The sequence below is a fragment of the Rhinatrema bivittatum genome, chromosome 6 (assembly GCF_901001135.1).
Source record: "Rhinatrema bivittatum chromosome 6, aRhiBiv1.1, whole genome shotgun sequence".
Classification (NCBI taxonomy): domain Eukaryota; kingdom Metazoa; phylum Chordata; class Amphibia; order Gymnophiona; family Rhinatrematidae; genus Rhinatrema; species Rhinatrema bivittatum.
In genome coordinates this window covers 191,851,607-191,874,151 of record NC_042620.1, presented here as the reverse complement: position 1 = coordinate 191,874,151, position 22,545 = coordinate 191,851,607, and the positions used below count along the sequence as shown (strand labels likewise).

General features: G+C 41.6%; 1 long non-coding RNA gene across 1 annotated transcript; it reads left to right on the top strand.

Moving 5' to 3' along the window:
* Window positions 1-602: 602 nt before the first annotated feature.
* LOC115093246 lies at window positions 603-21,026 on the top strand. Its single transcript, XR_003857245.1, has 3 exons — window positions 603-688; window positions 3,925-4,139; window positions 20,663-21,026. It is a non-coding gene; the product is annotated as an uncharacterized LOC115093246 (long non-coding RNA).
* Window positions 21,027-22,545: the final 1,519 nt, after the last annotated feature.

The following is a 22,545-nucleotide window of genomic DNA, read 5'->3' as shown; positions in this document are numbered from 1 at the left end:
TGCCAAGACCATGAAGGAACTGTGAGGTGATATTGTATGGGGATGTGCCTCTGACTCCTAGCCCTTATCCTACTTGAAACCGCTGTAATCGGTCTACTTGTTGTAGGATCCTTTATGGGAATGGGGGCAGGCTTGGTGGCTCTGGGTGTCACAGTAGGCTTCTTTCTTTCTGGTCAGCTCTACCCTAGGCTGAACCATCTCTATCCTCTGTTTGGAGCAGTGGTTCTCAGGCCAGTGCTTGGGACACACCCAGTCAGTCGGGTTTTCACGATATCCATAATGAATGTGTAGGAGCTAGATTTGCATGTAATGGAGGCACTGCAATTAAATATATCTCATGTTTATTCATTGTGGATATCCTGAAAAGTCAGTAGGCTAGATGTGTCCCAAGGGCTAGATTGAGAACCATTAGTCTAGAGAACTGGATATATAATCGGCTTTTGTCATATTACCCTTGCTTTTTTCATATTTTTGCACATTTTCTGATGATTTCACTAAACTCTGCTTGCTGTTCATTTCAATACAATGTCCCCTTCTTCCCTTATTTCCTCTTTCTAAGAGTTCTTGCCTTTGCTCTCATTTTGTAACTATACAGGTGCTCATTTAATTCAGACCACTTGCAGCTCAGATGTTATGTGAATTACATAGTTGGACGCCCGGATCCTACCTTTCAAGAAGTATTACCTAGGTAATTTCTTTCTTGTCCCCCTAATCACTTCAGGTGTCTTATTTGCAGGAATAATGACCTTCTTTGAGCTCTTCTCATTTCAGAGTCTGACAGCTTAAAATGGTGTTTAAGAGTGCAGTCAGACAGAAAAGGAAGTCATTTTTTTTTTGAAGTGGTCATAGACAAAACTGTCTAAAAACAAAATGCAATTATAATCTTCCCTCAGATGTAAAGGTCGCAGGTCATCAAGTGAAACCAGCTGAAAGAAAATGGGTACTTGAACAGGAGAACAGGATATGCCTAATGAGAAGTGATATTGTGTTATATAGTCTAAGCTTATTATTTATACAGAACTTGTGAAAGGCAGTTTTTAAAGGGCTGTAACTGCCTAACCACTGTTTCCAAATTCCCCCCTCCCCACCACTGAATGTAGTTTTACATTGCCATTTTAAATGTAGGCATTCCTAGAGACGTAACTTGCTTGGGGGAGAAAACTATGTGTGTGCATTAAAGTTTTAATTGTACATGCAGTTTCCCCTACCTAACCCTGTTTGCAAAAAAAATAGCGGCAAAGTATGTTTGTATTCGCTTACCTTTATCATTTTAAAAGGGAACTTTGCTAAAGATCCCCACATACAGAAATCCCTGCATTCTTTGCCATTGTGTGACTTAGGGGAAATTGCTAGCTTGACGTACACTGCAAAAAACTAAGGCAAATTGTACAACTACAAATTCCCAGTGTATCTGAAAGAATTTAAACCTTAAAGGTCCTATTCAACAAAGGATTTTTTTTCTATATTTACACACTGATTAGAAAATCCTTGTTAAACTGAACCTAAAGAATGAGCAAATGTAGATAAAAGAGCTTAAACAATAAACTTTAGCGTACATGTTAATACCATTGTGCACAACCTAAAAACAGAATGTTTTGTAATAAAGCTTTATCATCATGCCCGATAAACTGGGATCAGAAGACTTTAGCGTATGTGAGCTAAAATTAACATGTCTGTTCTTATAAACAAAGGAATGTCCTTTCCAAGGAAGGTTTTAGTGGGTGCACAATAGTGTGGTATCTTCTTCCAACATGCTATTAAGTGAATTCTTGATAAATGCCAAAATTTAACACCTGCCTTGGACTGAGTGTTAACTTTTTGGCATGCGAAAGGGCTCGGCTAGCAGCATGCATTGTATACTCCATAATGTAGAAGGTACAGTGATTTAAACCTCTCTAATAAAAATTTTAATCAAATGTCATGATTGTGATGACCACTGCTGTCCTTGATGACCTTTTGTCCTTGGGAGAGCATATTTTCCTTTCATACTACCTGCTAAGATCATAGTATAGTCAAGCACAAGGTTGGAGTTATGAGCTGAGGATGGTAACGTTTTGACATTTTGTCTGAAATTGAAAAACTGTTGAATATGGGGGATTAACACCCCTGACCACACTAGGGACATGATGGCGTAATAGCCATTGCCGAAGCAGAAGGATTAAACCTATTAAGTGGTCACCTCATTCCTTGCAAGCAGATCTTTCCATGTTAAACTCAACAATCACTTATCTGACACATTCCAAAGTTCAACAGGTGTTCCGCAAGGATCAATGCTTTCTGCAACCCTATTTAATATCTACGTGCTACCCTTGTGCAAATTACCAACAGGCCTAGGAATAAAATTCTTTCTACATGCTGGAGATTTGTGGTTCTGTATCCCACTAACAAAATCATTTGGAAAAACAGCATCACTCATCTCAGACTACATGGTCGCAATAAAAGAAAAACTTGCACAAATTAAACTATCGATGAACCCTCCAAAAAACAGAAATAATTTGGCTGAGCAGAAACCCTCCAAAATCTATTCCATTAGGTATAGATCTCAGAAATTGCCAGTTAATCCCAGCAACTCAAGTGAGAGATCTAGGAGTTCAGATTGATGAAAACTTAACAATGAAAGCTCACATTAGCAAACTGATCAAATCTGATTTCAACAGGTTGCGAATCCTGAGCAGATTGAAACCCCTACTAAACACAGCAGATTTCAGAACAGTATTACAATCTCTAATATTCTCAAATCTTGACTACTGTAATTCCCTACTTCTGGGACTTCTGACTAGCCACCTAAAACCCCTGTAGCTACTGCAAATGCTGCAGCTAGACTACTGACTGGAACAAGGAAATACAACCACATCACCCCAATTCTGATTACTCTGCATTGGCTCCCTGTACAATCAAGAATAATCTATAAAGTACTTACAATAATATTCAACAACATTTATCAGAACAAAAGTTATTCCTATCAGATCGTTATGTTTCAAATTTATTTTTATTGAACTTTGACACAATTAAATGTTTAGCAGTAATAAAGAGATGTGACTAAGAACCACATATTCCTCCACGAATGCTCAGATTACAAAACAAAGACCTCCTAGAAATCCTGACCATAAGAAACTCTTATCTAACACAAACTAAAGAGAGAGCGATTTCAGTAGCTGGCCCAAAACTGTGGAACTCCATGCCAGAGGACCTGCAAACAATAACAGACATTAAAAAATATTTAAGAGTGAGTTAAAAACTTGGCTTTTACAAATGCCTACTAACTGAGAGAAAACTCCATGTCTTCATGAGTCTGATAACCAGAAATATCCTGACCACCTCCCCCTACCCTTCTTTTGACCAGTTATGTCTTTCCTTAACTGTACCTGTCTTTGATATACACCCTCTATCTCTAAATGTTTCCCTAATTTACTACATGTACATATGCCTACCTCAGTTTTTCATTATTTATTTACAAGTGTCAAACCTGTACACCGTTATGAACTACTGCTTTTCACATGGGATGACAGTATATAAAACATAAATAAATACATACATACATACATACTCTTAAAGAAAAAAAAAGCTTTGATATGGTTCATCCATCCAAAGACTGTTGTAGGCATTCGGAGGTCAGCAATTCCATTTTATTAAATTACAGATCTCTTTTCAGAGCACTTTGAGGCCCTCCCAAACTGTCTTTTATGCAGTTGCAGCCTCAGCCAGGGCTTAAAGGCCCCTTCCTTCCCCTCCAGCCCTCATATCTTTTGATTGCTTGCACAGAGCACTACTGGGCAAAGGATGACTCAGGCCCAAAATGTTTGTAGAGGGGGGTGGTTATATGTCCGTGGAATTGGGGATGTTATATTTTTCTCCCTGGTGTCAATGGGATGGATGTGCCAGAGTTGGCTAGCTAACCAATGCTAGTCTTTATGTTTATTGCAGACTCTTCTGGCTGGATGTCTTATGAGAATATGGGTCAAACATCCTGGTTGCATGTGGCATAGCCTCCAGTTCATATTAACATAACAATACAGTAGATGGCAGCAGAAAAAAAGACTGACTGACACCTCCAGTTATTCCTGTTCACACTACCAAGGAACTATGCCAGCTGCTAGTTATAGAGGGTGACCTCCTGTGGGATATTCTCATCATCCAAGGTAACGTTTGTTCTTTTCTTCCTTTCTACTCCACAAGTCTGTGTAGCTGAGCGTATAAGACTTATTTTATTTACACCCAGCACCCCTCCTGTACTCTCCAATGTCTAACTACACATTCAATCAACCATCAACACAGTCATGTCTATTGCAAGAATATGTGGCCTCATAGGTCCCCGTGGCCTTCCCAAACAGTGTATGAGGCCTACCAGACAGACCTAGCTACATGAGCAAGGTTTACTGTTCTTGTTTTACTTACAGCCTGACAGACGGATCCAGCAGCTAATTCTTCTGCTATCTCCTCATTTTTTTCAACTATGGATTCTTTATGTTTATCCCATGCACTCTTGAAGTCCATAGTGGGATACGTATAGAGAATCCTTAGTTGCAAAAAAAGTGAGGGGCTAGCAGAGGAATTAGCAGCTGGATCTGTCTGTCAGGTTGCACATTCCTTCTCCTATTGCTCTATGTTCTCTGTCTCCTTGGCAGACATTTAAGGCATATGGTTTTGGTCTGGTTTTTCCTCTCTTGTGAGTCTCTTCTCTTTTTTTCACTTCCTTTACTGGAATCTAGATACTCTCCTACTTCAGCTCTCAAAAATGATAAGCAGTGCTATGTGCCAGGCTTACTTTTATAGAGTAGCAGCAAAGAGACAGAAACTTGAGGGAAAGAGAATTGAGCACGTCAAAATTAGCATGTACATACTGTTTAGCTTTCCTAATGCTAAATAAGGTGTGCATGCTAGGAAGCATTTGCATTTTCAGATTAATGTGCACAATAATGGGATGGACATGTTTTTGGGGAAGTGTTTTATTTTGCACAAACTAAAACATATTGCAGAGACCCCTCAGGGATATTTTAACATGCATGTTAAATTTTACTGACTCACACACTAAAAACATTTTAGCTTGTTTTATTAGATAGGTCCCAATGTGACTTGATGAAGATCATGGGATGAGTGAGAAGAGCAGATTCTGTCGAGATTTAAAACTTATGATCAAACCACTCCACAGTCCTAGCAGAACAGTTCATAGCTCTAACTTACATACGTGATTTTCCTTAGTAGAATAATTATTTCAAAGAGGCAGGTAACTTCGTTTCAGGAAAATGCATAGATTGGCAACCTGATACCAATGCTCTTAGAAGTGTAGTATTTCAGAAATATGCATGCTCCCAGTTCTGGAGTGGATGGCATAGCAGGATATCTCTGGACTGCCTGAAGCATCTATGAAAGAAGAAAGAGAGAAAAGAGATGTTGTTATTACCTAACTAATAAGAGTAAACTAAGGCACAGGGAGATATGGGGCCAGATGTACTATTTGTGTCTATAGGCAAAATGCTTAATACATCTGACCCATAGTGAGATGCCCAAGGTCAAACAGTCAGTGATAGAGAGGAGATTTGAACTTATTTTCAGCGGAGAAAAAGTCCAGTGCCCTGACCAGAAGGTCACAGCTGCTTCCTACTACTTTGCTTTTTACATTTTTCAGTTTTACATTTTTCAGTTTGAAATTAGGAGAAGCGCAACAATGGTAGCATGATCTTAAAGACACGGGCTTGAAAGGGTCTTTCATGGAGGGCCTTTGTCTAATACTTTATATCTTAGGCTCAGTCTCGGAGAGGAGGGGTGACGAAAGCCTCCTCCCAAAACAAGGGGAAATCTTTACTCAACAATGTCCAAATATCCTCTGGGGTGCTTCTGTCACTGTAGTCCTTCTCCGACTGGCATCACCAGGAGAACCAGGCTGCAACTCTTAAAAATAGAAAACTCTTAACCAAATCTTTCTCTAAATTGAGGGGTTTCCAGCCTGGCAGGGAGTGCACAGAAAGGAATATCCTCCAAAAAAAGGGGCCGATGCAATAAATCTGCATGGAAAACGGGTGCTCAGCGTCAAGCGCCCACTTTCCTAATGCACGCCCAGCCACCTCTCCTGGGCATGCGATCAAATATTTAAATGAGGGGTCGAGCTGCCAAAGAGGCGCTAGGGACAAATGTGCGCTCCTAGTGCCTCCTTGGCAACTGGCGCTTAGGAGAGGTGACGGTCGGCGGGTTAGGGAAATGGACGCTCAATTTTACGAGCCTCTGTTTTCCTAACCTATGCACAGCCACGGGTTAGGAAAAGGGACACTTGTTAATTGTGTCCCTTTTCCTAACCTGACCTATGGTACAGTTTTTAAAAACATTTTTTGAAAAATGTTTTCACCCTTTTGATTCCTCCAACTTAATATCGCCACAATATTAAGTTGGAGAAAGTACAGAAAAGCAGTATTTTCTGCTTTTCTGTACACTTTTTTTGGCTGCTCAGAAATTAACACCTGCTCTGGGCAGGCATCAATTTCTGAGTGTAAAAATGTGTGGGTCGGGCGCACATTTTCTTTTTTATCTAGTTTGAAAAGCTAATAGCCTCATCAACATGCACTTGCATGTGATGAGCACTATTAGTTTCATGGGATTTGGATGCACATTTTGGATGCAGTAATCCCCTTATAGAATAAGGGGTTATGGACACGTCCAAAACCCTCATCCAACCATGGGTTAAACAGTGCGCTCGGCTGAGTGCACTGTATTGTATCAGCCCCCAAGTGAGGAGGTAGGCTCCCCCCCCCCATATAAAGAAATCTCCACAAGAGTTCCTGACTCTCCAAACCCAAACTCAATTGCCACATCTCCTATTATCTCAGTCCCTACTTATAAGAAAACTCCACCCACTCAAGCCGCCTCTAGAGGAGGAGCTGAACTGTGGTATTCTAGCTGGTTTGTGGACATCTAGTGACCAACCCAGAAAGGTGCCACAACGTATAAGCAATGCTATGATCTGGTCTCCTAGTTTTAATATTCCACAGCCATGACAGCTATTGAGGAATTATGCAAAACAGTCCACCTGCCAGCTTGCTTGCTGCCATCACCCATCCATCTGCCACCTCTATAATAGTTGCTACCTCCTCTGTAACCAGTTGCGTGGTTCTGAGTTGCTTGTTTCAGCCATGCAGCACAACTTGTGCCATTATAAGCAGATTAAAAATATTCAAATAAATAAATTAAATAAATAAACTTGTAACTCTTCAGTACTGGTGGTAATACTACAGCATAAAGAGACACTGCTGGTACTACTCTGCTCATATAAGAAACAGAGGGGTGTGATGGTAGAATGAGTATTGAAAAGGAGAAGAGTAAATGCATGGGAGAAAAGGGGAAGAGAGTGGATGGGAGGAAGGGTCAGAGAAGGAAGAAGTGGATGGAAGGGAAGGGAATTATAATTTTCAAATTCTAATGTGATTATGTTATACTTCTGACCTGAAAAGGCAGCCCACGATGGACTGTAGTGGAGCTGTGGAGAGGACCTTTGCTCCACTATTCTCTCACAGCCAAGATAAGCCTTGGCTCTCTCACCAGCCGCTTTCCTGCTTGGCTTCAGCCTACCCTGACTTCACCCCCTCCAGCTGACGTCATTGCGGGCCAATCTGAAAAGTCAGCCCGCTGCAGGGCCAGGACACCTCTAGCGGGATGACCCAAAGGGAATCATCCTTTGGGGAGTGATTGGGAGAGAATGGATGGGAGCTGCTGAGAGAGAGGGCTGCTTCATTTTTTATGGTCATAGGAAAGGGATAGGCAACGCCAGTCCTGGAGTGGCACAAACAGGTCTGGTTTTCAGGACATCCACGATGAATATGCATGAGAGATTATTTGCCTACATTGGAGGCGGTGCATGCAGATATACCCTATGCATATTCATCGTGGATATCCTGAAAACCAGACCTGTGTGTGACACTCCAGGACTGGAGTTGCCTGTTCCTGCCATAGAAGATAAAAGAGGGAGCGTCTCTTTTTTTTTTTTTTTTTTTTTTTCCATCAAGTCCATTACAGCAGAGATGTTTATTTAGTATTTGTGAGCTGTTAAGTTTTTTGGAGCTGATATTTTGGTAGATGGGTTAAGATTTCTGTGGTTGCTATTTTGGGAAGCTTTGTAAGTTTGTTTTGTTCAGTTATTTGATATGATTGTATTATATACTTACATTTCTGCTCTATCCCTAGTGAGAGGGGGTTAGAGTGGGGGATTTATGCTTATTTATTAAGGGATGTAATCTTTGTAACCCGTTGTTAACCACTTTGGGTTACATTTTTTATGAATAAGGCAGTCTATAAATGTGAAGTGAAATGAAACAATAGGCTTCACTCTACTTCTAAAACTAATCTACTCCATATAGAGATGTAGAAAAAAAAAACATGCATTGGAGTAAATCTCTGCAGGATGGAGCCATATAATACCAACATCTATGGTTTTTGTTTCACCAGTAGCCCTGGAATAATTGTTCACGAGAAAGCAATAGGTGATATAGCCGGTTTTTGTTGCATGCTGGTGAAAATTTGTTTCATGATACTAATGGGAGGAAGGACTCTCTTGCGTTCTTCAACTGGCTTGTATTGCAAAATGGAGAAACTTGCTGTATGTATAGCTGAGCATATTGGGAAATGCAACGTGAAGTGGCCCCGATTTCTTACACACTACTCTGCCGTGTCAGAACAGTAAGTCTTCTTTTCTTCTAATGTGTATATTGAGTTATTCTGAATCTCTTACTTTTCACTCTTCAGTTAACTTGGAAATTCAAGTAGTTTATCTCTTGTATAGTGTTCATTGCACTGGCTTTTTTTTTTTTTTGCTCAGTTTTAAACTATGGGATTGAAAATTATAGTTAATTTATAAGTTACAAAGAACCCAACACCATTGAAACGAAAGTAATTCTGGTTTTGTTTGCACAATAAAACTGGAAAACCTGCACAATATTTGGAGAGAAGGCAAACCTATTTATAGTCCACGCTACTGGGTATCCCCATAGCTCTGCTCTTTTCACCCAGAAACTGAATGATTTTCTGAAGCTTCTGGGAGCTTGTACATCATCATTTCACACCAGCTCCTAGAAACTCTCAAATGCCTGTAATTCCAGGAGCCAGTGGATTTTGCTGATAAAGAAGCTTCAGGATATTAACTTGAATATAAGGTGAAAAGTTACAAGGGCATGAAGTCTAATTTATTATTCAGATTTCTTCTTACTTGCCAGAATACCAGGGACAACAGTAATAAGCATACAAAAATATATAAGGCTTCTGTTTTTAGGTTTTAACTGATAAATACCCCAGGTGAAAAAAATGAAATCAGTATTTATTGGATAAACCCTGCAAAAACACTGCCCTCTCCAGTACTTTTGTAGCCTGCCGACTTGCTGGGCTGTGGTTAAGGAATTGAGGGCTGTGTTGAATTACAGTAATTGAAGCTACTGTGTGCCAATTTTTTTAAAACCATTTTGAGAAAGAGCAGTGGATACATGTTCATTATAGAGTACATTAAATTACAAAAAACATTGTGTGTTACATTATAAGCCGAGTATTTGAATTAAGTGATAAAGGTATCTAGCTCTAGTGCCCACACTATGAAACAATTGACAAACCCTGATTTTTAGTATTTTCAAAGGTTGCCTTCTCTCTTTAAATCAATAGGATGCAGACAAGTCAGGGATCACACTTCTTTTTCTGTAATCTCTACAACACTTCTGGATCCAGCTGTCTCTGTTCCATTTTCCAAACTTTACTGATCAGTCCTGGCATGAAGCGCTTGATGGCTCAACTGTCAGCAAAACAGATGTGATGGAATCTGGAAAGCCTTAGGTGGGATTTGTGGGATATACAGCTGATTGTTTTAACTCAGTAATTAGATCACTGGAAATCATTATATGACTAACTGACTTCCGATCAAAGAGGAAAGTATTTATTTATAACTGAGAAAAACAAAAGGTGAGCAGGAAGAGAAAACGCTGGGCTTCAGATGTGTTTGGATGTCTCTGCAATGCATGGTCTTCATTGCCTGAAAAAAGAAAAACAAGAGTCAAGGGTAAAGGCATTGCAAGAGAGAGGCACAAGAACATAAGAAAAGCCATATTGTGTCAGACCAAGGTCCATCAAGCACGGCATCCTGTCTCCCACAGTAATCAGGAGCTACATTTGCATATATCTTTACTCCCAATTTAACAAAGAATTTAGTGCACAAAAATTGGGTGCACAAATTAACACACCTTCATGCAAATGCCATGGTAATCTTTTCCTTGTTTGACTTGTGCTGATGTTCAGTTTTTTTTTTTTTTTGTTTAATTAATCCTTTGTGGCTGGATAGAATCTGCCACTGGGATGTTGAACCTTAGTTCCCCCCCCCCCCCCCCCCCACTCATCCTTACCCAAATTCCACCCATCCCACTGCCAATTTTTCAGCAAAGGACAGTATCCAGCCACCAGCAACCTTCCAGCACTCATACAGTTGGTTCCTAGGGCTATGTAGCCTCCTGATACCAAACTGGTTACCCCATGGCCTACAGTGTCACCAGATACTGAATCTCTCTCTCTCTCTCTCTGCTTCCACCACCCTATATGCAGCCTCCCTTGCCCCCATTACCCCATCTGATTTAGGTCTCCTGCTCCATGCCCTTGAGTCCTATATTTTCAACCTCACCTACCCCCTCACTACCAACACCATGGCTGTATTCCCAGTTGTTCTTTTGGCCACCACATTGTCAGCTTCCTCTGCTACAATGGGGTCAGTCTCACAGTTTCAGCCACAAAATTCTATAATTTAGTGGCTCTTACCATGGGATTGGACCAGCATAGGAGAGGAGGCTGATGGTCTGTTAAACACCCCTCATCCTGCCTACCCTGTGCATAATAAGAGGGACATACTTGACCCACCTGGCTTTAGGGAGGTCTAACCTCCTCAAGCCTCATCTTAAACTGGGTGCCTGTGATCACAGCTGCTGCCCAGCCCACTAGCTGACAAGCCCAATAGGTGATGCTAGCAGTATAGTTTCTCTTTGAAAAATATGCTTAACACTTATTAAGGTATAAACATTCCTTGCTATATGTGAAGCCAAAGGAACAGGGCAAAAGTAAGTATGTAAATTTGAAAATACAGTTTTATGAATGTGGTTTATTTCCTCCATCTAAATATGCCCTGTGGAATGTTAGTCTCTAACGAGGATAAAAGGATGTGCATTATGACAGTATGACTATATTTTTAGCTGTTGTAAGGGTGCAATTTTCACTTGGGTGCAATCTAGCCAGCTAACTTGGTAGTTACCTGGCTATATCCTTTAAAAAAAAAAAAAAAAAAAGCCTTGCAGCTCTTTCTACTGTGATCAGCCTTTTCAAATAAGCATAGTGCCCAAGGTGTCAATCAAAGCACCACTGCAGTAATCAGTTATTATGAAGGCATAAAATCAGACACATGATTTCTAGTAGAGAGAGGCATATAATAAATGTCACTTCTGCACACTAGATAAACACCTCTCACTATTTGTGAATTCTGAAATGCTTCCTATATAGATATTGTCTCTAGAATTACTGTCCAAACGCTACAGGTATTTGTCCACAGAGTGTCAGTGTTGCTCCATGACAGAAACAAGAAAGAGTCCTAGATCTTAATGCAAGACTTCTAGTGTAGCTAGATCCTTTGGAATAGCAGCTTGCTTGTTTCTTGGCTCTGTCGCTTCCATAGAAACATAACATAGAAATGATGGCAGAAGAAGACCATACGGCCCATCCAGTCTGCCCAGCAAGCTTTCACAGTTATTTTTCTTATACTTAACTCTTACTTTGACCGCTGAGGTCAGGGCCCTTATTGGTAACTTTTTTGGTTCTAATTTCCTTCCACTCCTGCCCTTCATGTAGAGAGCAGTGCTGGAGCTGCAAAAAAGTGAAGTATCAAGCCTAATTGGTTGGAGGTAGTAACCGCCGCAATAAGCAAGCTACTCCCATGCTTGTTTACCCAGCCTGTGCAATTTAGTCCTTGTTGGTAGTTGTCTGAATGTAAATCCTCTTATCTTCATTCCCCCTGCTGTTGAAGCAGTAAGCTGCGCTATATATGTATTCAAAGTGAAGTTATCAGGCTTAATTGGTTTGGGGTAGTAACCGCCACAACAAGCAAGCTACTCCCACGCTTATTTGTGAATGCAAATCCTTTGTCCCACATTTCCTCTTGCCGTTGAAGCATAGAGCAATGTTGGAGTCGCATTAACCGTGTGTATGTTTATTGAATAAGAGTATTAATCACCAGGTAGTAGCCGTAATTCCCACAAGCCACCCCAGTACCTCTTCTCTTCATTCACATCCTCAAGACTTTATGGATCCACAGTGTTTATCCCACGCCCATCTGAAATCCTTCACAGTTTTAGTCTTCAGCACTTCCTCCGGAAGGGCATTCCAGGCATCCACCACCCTCTCCGTGAAGAAATACTTCCTTACATTGGAGTTTTATATCGTGACCCCTGGTTCTGTTGATTTTTTTGTAATGGAAAAGGTTTTTCGTTGACTTTGGATCATTAAAACCTTTCAAGTATCTGAAGGTCTGTATCATATCACCCTGCTCCTCCTTTCCTCCAGGGTATACATATTTAGATTCTTCAATCTCGCCTCATAAGGCATTCGATGAAAACCATACACCTTTTTGGTCGCCCTTCTCTGGACGCCTCCATCCTGTCTCTGTTCCTTCGGAGATACGGTCTCCAGAACTGAGCACAGTACTCCAGGTGAGGCCTCACCAAGGACCTGTACAAAGGGATAATCACTTCCCTTTTCTTACTCAATACCGTATTCCTCCCTTTATGCAGCCCAGCATTCTTCTGACTTTAGCTATTACATAGTTCCATTGTTTCGCCGAATTCAGATTGTTAGACACTATCACCCCAAGATCTCTCTCCTGCTCCGTGCACATCAGCCCTTCACCCCCCATTGAATATATTTCTTTTGGATTTCCACACCCCATATGCATGACTCTGTACTTCTTGGCATTGAATCTCAGCTGCCATATCTTTGACCAGTCTTCCAGCTTCCTTAAATCCCGTCTCATTCTCTCCACTCCTTCCGGTGTGTCCACTCTGTTGCAGATCTTAGTATCATCCGCAAATAAACAAACCTTACCTTCTATCACGTCCGCGATGTCGCTCACGAAGATATTGAACAGGACTGGTCCCAACACTGACCCTTGTTGCACTCTGCTCATCACCGCTCTCTCTTCTGAGTAAGTTCCATTTACCATCACACATTGTCTTCTGTCCTTCAACCAGTTTGCTATCCAGGCCACCACCTTGGCACTCACTCCCAAGCTTCTTGTTTTATTCAGTAGCTTCCTGTGCTGGACCGTATCAAAAGCTTTGCTAAAATCCAAGTAGATGACATTGAGCACTCTTCCTCAATCCAATTCCTTAGTCACCCAATCAAAAAAGTCTATCAGATTCGTCTGACTGGACCTTCCCTTGGTGAAACCATGCTGCCTCTGGTCCAGCAATTCTGCTGCTTGTAGATAGTTCACTATTCTTTCCTTCAGCAGCGACTCCAATATTTTTCCCACCACCGAGGTGAGGCTAACCAGCCTGTAGTTTCCAGCCTCCTCTCTGCTCCCATTCTTGTGAAGAGGGACCACTGTAGCTCTACTCCAATCACTCAGCACCACTCCCGTTTCCAGGTATCTATTGAACAGGTCACTCAGCGGAGCCGCCAGCACATCTCTGAGCTCTTTCAGTATCCTGGGATGAACCTCATCAGGCCCCATGGCTTTGTCCACTTTCAGTTTTCCTAGCTCTTCCCATACGTTTTCTTCCGTAAATGGAGTTTCATCCATTCTACTCCCCTCCAGTTTCTTGTTAACTAGTGTTGGTCCTTCTCCGGGGTCTTCTTTAGTGAACACCGAACTGAAGTATTCATTTAATATTTCTGCCATTTCTTCATCTGTCTCCACCCATTGATCCTTTTCATCTTTCTATTTCACTATACCACTTTGGACTTTTCTCCTTTCACTGATGTATCTGAAAAATGTTTTGTCACCTTGCTTTACCTCTTTGGCAATCCTTTCTTCTGCTTGAATTTTCGCTTTCTTGATTACTTTCTTCATCTCCCTCAGTTTTACCAGATATTCTTCCTTGTGATCCTCTCTTTGGGATCTTTTATGTTTCTTACACATTGTTTTTTTAAACTTTTATTTTATCAGCCACCTCCTTTGTGAACCAGATAGGTTTCATTCTTTTCTTGCTTTTCTTTACTTTTCTAACATATATATTAGTTGCTTCAGTAATTGCTCCTTTTAGTTTGGCCCTCTGTTGTTCCACATCTCTCGTTTTCTCCCATCTTTCTAGTTCTTCTTCCAGGTACTTCCCCATTTCAACAAAGTCTGTGTTTTTGAAACACAAAACCCTGGTCTTTGTGCAACTTCTCCATATCCTATTAGTGATATGAAACCCATACCGTTTGATGATCACTGGTGCTGAGGTGGGCACCCACCCAGACATTAGAGACATTATCTCCATTAGTGAGCACTAAATTGAGTATAGCTCCCTCCCTCGTAGGCTCCATTACCATTTGTTTGAGCAGAGCCACTTTCAGGGCTTCCACTATCTCTCTACTACTGTTAGATTCCACAGAAGGGCTTCTCCAGTTTACATCCGATAGATTAAAATCTCCAACAATCACCACTTCTCCCTTCCTACTCATCTTTTGGATGTCTTCAATCAGATCTCTGTCTAGTACTTCCATTTGATTTGGAGGTCTGTAAACCACGCCAATAAAAACGGATGTCCCACCATCTTTTTTTAGGACGGCCCATAAAGCTTCTTCTTTGCCCTGCACTTTCGGTTTTATTCCAATCTCCTCTCTCGTTTATCCTATTAGGAAGTAATCCCTCCATGACATGAGATTGTTCTGCAGGGTTTTTCTTTTTTATTTCTGTATTGGTCCTGGGGATTTTCCCCACAGTCTGAATATAAACTAAGAAACTTGAATATCTATCAATATCTATCTATATGTGTGTGTGCAGCCTTGCTGAAATCGACAGTATGGTAAGCAGGGCCTTAGAAAGTGGAAAAGCAGCGTGGCCCTGCCAGAATCAGTAGTGTGGCCAGCGGCGCTGTGCTGCTTTTCCACTTACTTGGGCCGCACCAATCACGCTGTTGATTTCAACGGGGCTGCACTGCTTTTTCTCCTGCTGAGGACCCACTGGCCACACTGCTCTTGTTGGCACATGGCAGCACTATGGTGCCTTTTGGTAGCCATATTGGCCATAGGCATGCTACAGCTCTGGAGTGTGAAGTAATTTGCCCAATGTCACAAGGCGTGGCAGCAGGATTTAAACCCTGGTTTTCCTGGTTCACAGTCCACTGCTCTAACCACTAGGTTACTCCTCCACTTGTTTACAAGATCTTTAAATCTGGCATGTGCTCCTCCCTAGAGCTGGGCCCCAGGGTCTGCTCACTGAATGCAACAGCAGACCACTCACAACTATCAACTCTGATTGTCCCATTCTGAATTTTATAAGCTATCAGCATCTCTCCCCCTCCTCTTCCCCTTATGGTGAGAACAACCTCTAGAAATCCTGCAGCCAGTTTTCTTAAAACTCGGACTCGATAGACCCGATATCAGCCCCTCTTGAACTTTTCCCATATCTTTGACCAAAATGGCCAGATTTAAGCATTTTTTTTCTCATAGATACAAATGTGAGAAACCCTTAGAGCATGTGGCCCTATATAACAACCTGAACCGTGTACTGTATGACCTGCTCATTTGTATTACAGTTGTGATTGTGACTTTTGCTGTAGTATAGTCATGGTAGTGCTGTGGCAATAATACTCTCATGCTAAGGATTTTTTGACTGGCACTTACCCGTTCTTTCTTCCCTCTCTAAGGATATCAGCCCTTGGCTTCAGGACTGAGAAGCAGAATGAGAGTCTTCTGATTTTTTTTTTAGGAAAAGGTGCTTAAAATAAATGTAAGGCAAAAAAAAAAAAAAAAAAGAAAAGAAATACATGTTGGAATCGTATTGTGTTAAAAAAAAAAAAAAAAAAATCCCCAGGGTCCAAATCAAGAATCCATATGGTTCTATTTGCCCAGGAAGTAGAGAAAATTAAAACAACATTTCAGCCCTAGGATTTGCACCTGTATCAGCAGCAGGAGCATGGAGTCGTGCAGAAATCTGCCTCTGACTCATTCCATCTGTGTGGTGCTGAGAGGAAGTTTAAAGAAAGGGGGAGGGGAGGCCATACATTTTTTCTTTCTTTTTTTAAATAACCGAAGTAAATACAAATGGAGTCTTGCTTGTTTATTGGAACAAGTGTGATTTGGAGCTCAGAGATGGGAAGTCTGAAGACCGCTCATTCTGTGAGAGACCCTCGCTGGGATGTAAGGGGTAGATCCTTGGAAAAGGCTTATGAAAAAAAAGGGCGAATAGGGGATTATGATTTATGTGGTACTATCATAAACTGGGTGGGTGGGGGTGGGGAAGGAGGATAATAGTGGGGTTCATCCCCACAAATTTAGTTTTTCTCTTGTCTAGCTGGCCTTTTGCCTTCCTTAATCTTTGAGGGAATGGCTCACCTCTGAGCGACAGCTGATTATAGATACAGAATCTTTGAGCGTTTTCTTATTCTGTCTTCCAGATGTACTCCATCAAAAGCAGTCCCTCTGGGACAATTAAAGGAAAAGGTGTTTTAGACATGAACGTATGTTTCTTGGTATATCTTGTACATTTTATGCATAAATGACTTTCAAGAGGTGGCTGGGGACATCATTAACAAGTTAAGCAAAGCCCTAAATCAAACATGTTTGCTTTTCACCTCAATAAGCTGTGCAAAATGTTTTAAAGAAACACTGACGGGAGGTCCTGATGCAATAAGGTGTGCTCAGCTCTGTGCACATGTTAACTTGCAGTTGTATGTGTGCACATTTTTCTGAAGGGTCACCTTTTCGGCCTCAGCATGGAATTACTTGCCTAAGTTGAGGAAAACAGTCTCTTTTGGGTCAAAGGCTGGGGGCAGGCAAGCCTGCAGGGCCAAACTGGGCAAATTTCAATGTCCACTGCAAAAAGTGTGCTCCAAACAAAGTTTATTTTAGAAAGAGTTCTTTCAATCAGTTCAGAAGAGCTAACAGTAAAACATAATGAAAAATGCAGACATCTTGTCCTTAGTGAGCCAAAAGGAAAAATCACAGTTCACGTAGTACTTCCCTCTTCAGCCTACATTAGGCCCAGACCCCACATTTCTTCACGCAGTTACTTAATAACCTGCAGGATCTGAATGTAACCTGCTTTGAAGTGGCTGAAAGGCGGAATCTAAGTCAAATAAATATATTACTCATAATAACGCTTGCATGGATGTCTGCAAGACAACCCATTTCCTCTTCAATAGATGGAATGCAGTTTCCCAGCCCTGCCCAGAGACTCCACACAGGCACAGGTCCTGCTGGCCCTCCTCTACTCTATAAACTACAAAATAAGGCTCTTCAGTTTTCTTTTTACTGACATACATTGGCAGTATCTCTGCCTAACTCCTCCTTCTCCACCCCGTGACCCCTGGAGAGGGTAACAGCTACATCCTCCTCTTTTCTCTGTGGCTCTGGAGAAGCCACAGCGCAAGTGTGAACCCCAGGGATTTTATAACCTTCTCTTGAAACCATGCCCGTAGGGGCTGTAGCAGACAAAAGAGATGGTTGCAACACCCTCTGACCAAAAGATGACCTTTGATTCACTAGAGCCTTTCCAACTCACATTACACAACCCTTATTCGATTTTCCTTAGGAGGACACCACCACCTACAAATCCTCTGCATAATAAGCACTACACGCTCGCTGTGGCATACAGGTGCTACATGTGCATATATCTTTACTCCCAATTTAACAGTTTGGTGCACACATTAGCACACCTTCATGCAAATGCCATAGTAATATTTTCCTTGTTTGATTTGTGCCAATGTTCAATTGTCTAGCAGATTTAAATTATATATATATATATTTTTTTTTGTTTTTTCTTTTATTCAATTAATCCTTTGTGGCTGGATAGAATCTGCCACTGGGAAGTTGACCTTAGTTTTTTTTCCCCCACTCATTCTTACCCAAATTCCACCCATCCCACTGCCGATTTTTCATGTATATACTCAGTAACAATCTGGATAGCTACAGAACTAATGAAGCATGGCTTTGCTGGACAGTATCCAGCCACCAGCAACCTTCCAGCACTCATACAGTTGGTTCCTAGGGATATGTAGCCTCCTGATACCAAACTGGTTACCCCATGGCCTACAGTGTCACTAGGTTATGCTTTCTTACCTCTCCCCTTGCCCCTGCTTTTGAGGAAGAGAAGAGTGCATTGTTTACAATATCACTGTCATATAATATGGCAGCAGATCAGGATCATTAGCCCATCTGGTCTGCCCAATTTCACCCCTTTTGTAAAACCAGAGGTCCCAGCTGATTTCTCAGTCAGATGATCAAGATTGCGCAAACAATAAATTTGCTTCTGAAATCTGTGGCTTCCCATTTTTTTCTTATTCCTAGGTCTCCGTTTTCTTACTCAAATACTGCATTTCTTATATTGTCCCATTTTTGTTGGAAGAGTCCAGCTCTCTTAGGGAAACTAATACATGCAATGCAGTGGGGGTAAAATCAAGATGGTGCATCTTGTCCCCTATGACATGGAGCCATCAGCTCATTTTATTTGTTGCTTCATAGCTTTGTTCTTTTTATACTGTTAATCTAGAGTTTTCAAATATTTTGTGGATGTAAGAGGGATAATTTAATTTAGGCCTGTTTTGTTGATGATGTATGTTTCGAATGTATGTCACTGTTTTTACTCAGGCATTATAATATTGGTTGTGATGTAGTATCGTCTATAAAAATTGTGATTCAGTGCAGATGAAATGGTATCCTTGATTGGCTGACAGTGTTTATAGTTACACAATGCATTGAAACATAGAAATGACGGCAGAAAAGACCCAACTGATCCACCCAGTCTGCCTAGCAAGCTTATGCCAGTATCTGCTGCACTGTGCAGGTTACCCCCATGCTTATCAGTTTCCCAGACTGTAAAAGTCAGGGCCCTCAGATGCTGTTTGAATTCAGTTTCCATTAACCCTTGCTGTGGAAGCAGAAAGCAATGTTGGAGATGCATCAAAAGTACCAGGCTTAGTGATTAAGGGTAGTAAAAGCCGCACCAGCAAGTTACCCCCATGTTTATTTGTTCCCCAAACTGTAAAAGTTGGGGGCCTTCATTGGTTGCTGTCTGAATCCAAATCCCCTTTTCCCACTGCTGTTGAAGCAGAGAGCAATGATGGGGTTGCATTAAGCCTTGATACTGTTATTTGTTAAGGGTAGCAATTGCCACACCAGCAGGTTATCCCCAGTTTACCCCCATGCACTCTTTAACGCCCTGAACATTAATCCTGAAACTCCATGCAAGCATCACTGCTTTTGGTCTCCATTTTAAGTCCTCCTGCACCTGTCTAGCTGCTCACAGTAGGACTGTGGCACTTCAAAGGGAATTTTTGCCTACCCTCCCACTTCACCCCCAGCTTTTTACAAATGGTGATTTCATGTCTGGATATTTGGTGCAGGAAGGGCTGTAACAGCTCGCACCCTCTTCAGCCTTTGCTTTGGCACAATAATTTAACCTTGTTCAAAGCCCAAGCATTTTAAAGAGGTGGGGGGATCTTTCCATTTGCTGTTTTTTCTACAGATGCCCGACTCCGAGTAGCTCACTCATTCCTTATATTACCCCTCTCCTTTTGAAAGCCAGTGTACAGGACTGAGACCCTCCCGCCTGCTGTGAGTGGCTACTGTTAGACTCCCAGCTCATATCTTTTGTGGTCACCAGCTGGAGTCACTTACTTAAGCACATGATTACTGCACCTAGAGAAGGGAATATGAAGTGCAGGACGGATTCCTGCTGCCTCTGATGTCATCAGACAGTTGAACAATCAGCGTCTAATGATGTCATCTAATTGATGACATCTGTTGCAGAAAGTATAGAATTTGAGCTTTTTATTCAGTTTTCACTGTGCAGTAATTAAGTGAGGGAAATGTGGCTTTAATTAGTTAACTGAACAGCTATGAGCTGGAAGTCACAGAACCACCAGAGAAGAAAATGCAATACTTTCATCTTTACAAAGTGGCTTTTATCTTAAGAGGGGCAAGCTAATAGTAAACAATATTTGAGGTTTTATATAACAATTTCTTGGGAAAGTGTTTTACAGACCTATTGAAACATTATTGTTACCTATTTATAGTTTTTGTCTATTTTGGAAAGCTGAAGTGCTGATTTGACTATGCCAGGATTTGAACCCGCAGGTCGCAGGCAAACTTGTTTAGACATGGGCAGCACTACTTTTCCTCCAGCAAGGTTCTTATAGTCTCGCTCACTGTAATTGCCACTTCATCAGAGAGGGACTGATTAATTAAGGTTTTGTCTGATAGGCACAGTCTGGGAAGATGCCGTGATGAATTATGATCTGAAACTTAACCAGCTGTTAACGTATAAGATCTGCTTGTTTTTCCACATTTACTGTAGTCTAGATTTTTCTACTCTGCACCCTTCTGCCATGAGAAGATGCCATTACAATCATCAAAGGATTGATAAGTGTAGTCTAAATGCCTGAATGCCAGGTTTCCATCTTCCCCATTGTCTGTCCCCATTGTATCTATATGCTTATAATCCTGTTTTGTTTTTTTTTTTCAGAGAAACTGGCACTATAAACCTAGAGCTACCATAATCAGGACTGAATCCACCTGTCAGGATGGATCAAGATTAGGTATCAATCATCAACTGGAGAAGAGATAGATGTAACTAACGTAGCTACACTAGTTAAGAAGATTGCTTTGTCCTAAATTACTAGAGTCAGTGAGAGTGTCTTAAAACATTCAGAATGTTTAACTTGTAGCTAGCTGACCCAAAATATACTTACATGTCAATCTATTCTCAGATCTATAGTCTGAGTTTTTCAATAGGACAAGAAGGACTACTAGTCCCAGAATGCTTTGGGATAGGGAGTATGAAAACTGAGTCTTGATTGTTGCACAACAGTGATGCCTAGTGGCCAGGCTCAAGGTGCTCGCATACCAGGTTCCTGAAGGAGCTGCAGACTCTGGCACGTGGCCAAGGACTGCCGCAGCTGTGATGACTGAGGTAAATGGGTGGATTAGCTGTTTATGCAGCGGGTAAAATTCCATCGATAGATGCAAATGAAGGTTCATGTGCATAGTCCAGCAGAAGTTAATTCCAAATGAGCTGGAAGCATAAGAAGCAGAAGGAAACTGCCAGATTCCCCCCCCCCCCCCACCTCCATCTTAAAAAAAACAACAACAAAAAAAACAAAACAGTGAGGGCCACAGGTTGTGTCCTGTGTGACAGCAGCTTTTCTTTTATATCCAAAGCACACTAAAGCTGCTGAAGTGCAGTAATTAATGCTGCTAATAATGCCAGATCATTATTATTATTTATTTAATTTGATTGACCACTAATCGAACAAAGTGGTTTACAATATCAAAACAACACTTATATATCAGTGGTTCTCCATCTGGTCCTTGGGGTCTACCCAGCCAATCTGGTTTTCAGGATATTCATAATGAATATGCACAGACCTGGGAATTCTCTGGGTTTTAACTAAATTGGTGGTTTTCCAGAGACGTACCGGAAATCTCCAGGTGCCCTACTTGTTGGGCTGGAGTGACGCAGCTGCTGCTAAACTGGTCCACATGGGCCAGAGGAAGGAGGCAGAGGGCATTGGCCATGTGGGCCAGAGAGAGGATGTGGCAGTGGGAGTTGCAGGTTCAGAAGCGAGAGTGTAAGAGGCTGTTGGGGTCAGGCCTGGAGAGGTGATGACTTGGATGAGGTAGAGACAGTTGTCCATGGAGGGGGAGAAATAGAGAGCATGTATGTATGTGTGAGAGATGGAGTCTATACCAACCTCAGGGGTAACCAGAACTCAAAAGCTCGCAGACATGAATATGCATGAGGCTGAGTAAGCCTCACTGCATGTTAGACTGGAAATCTCCAGCAATAGGAGGCTCCATGGGGATAGAGTTTGCAGTGATTGATAGAGTTCATCTCCTACAGAATGGATTTGTGTCCAAATGCTATAAAGATGACTCCACCAGCAGGGCTGACCTTAAGAGGATGTGAGGCTCAGAGCAAATCAACTGCAGAGGGGCCCTGGTATGCTGATGTGCATGTCTCCACCCCCAAGCTGACAGAAAATTATAGTGTTGGGGATGGGCACCTATGGTGGCGAGGAGTTCCCTAAAGTGCACACCCCAGGGAAATTGTCCCTATTAGCATTCATAAAGATGGTCCTGTGCACCATTCACTGGGAGGAGTTGTTGATAAAGGGAGCAAGCATGTGACTGTCCTAACTCCAGGAAGGGAAAGCAGTGTTTGCTTTTCCTTTCTATTGGTACAAATGGTTAATTGCTCAAGTTTGTGGGAAGGATTCTAGGAGAGGTTCCTATTGTCTGCAGTGCTCTGGGAGGCATTTTTATTTTGGCTGTGATGTTTTGTTATGGATTTTTTATTATCTTATAATATTATGCTCATTATCCCTTTTTTTTCAGTCACTTCAAAGT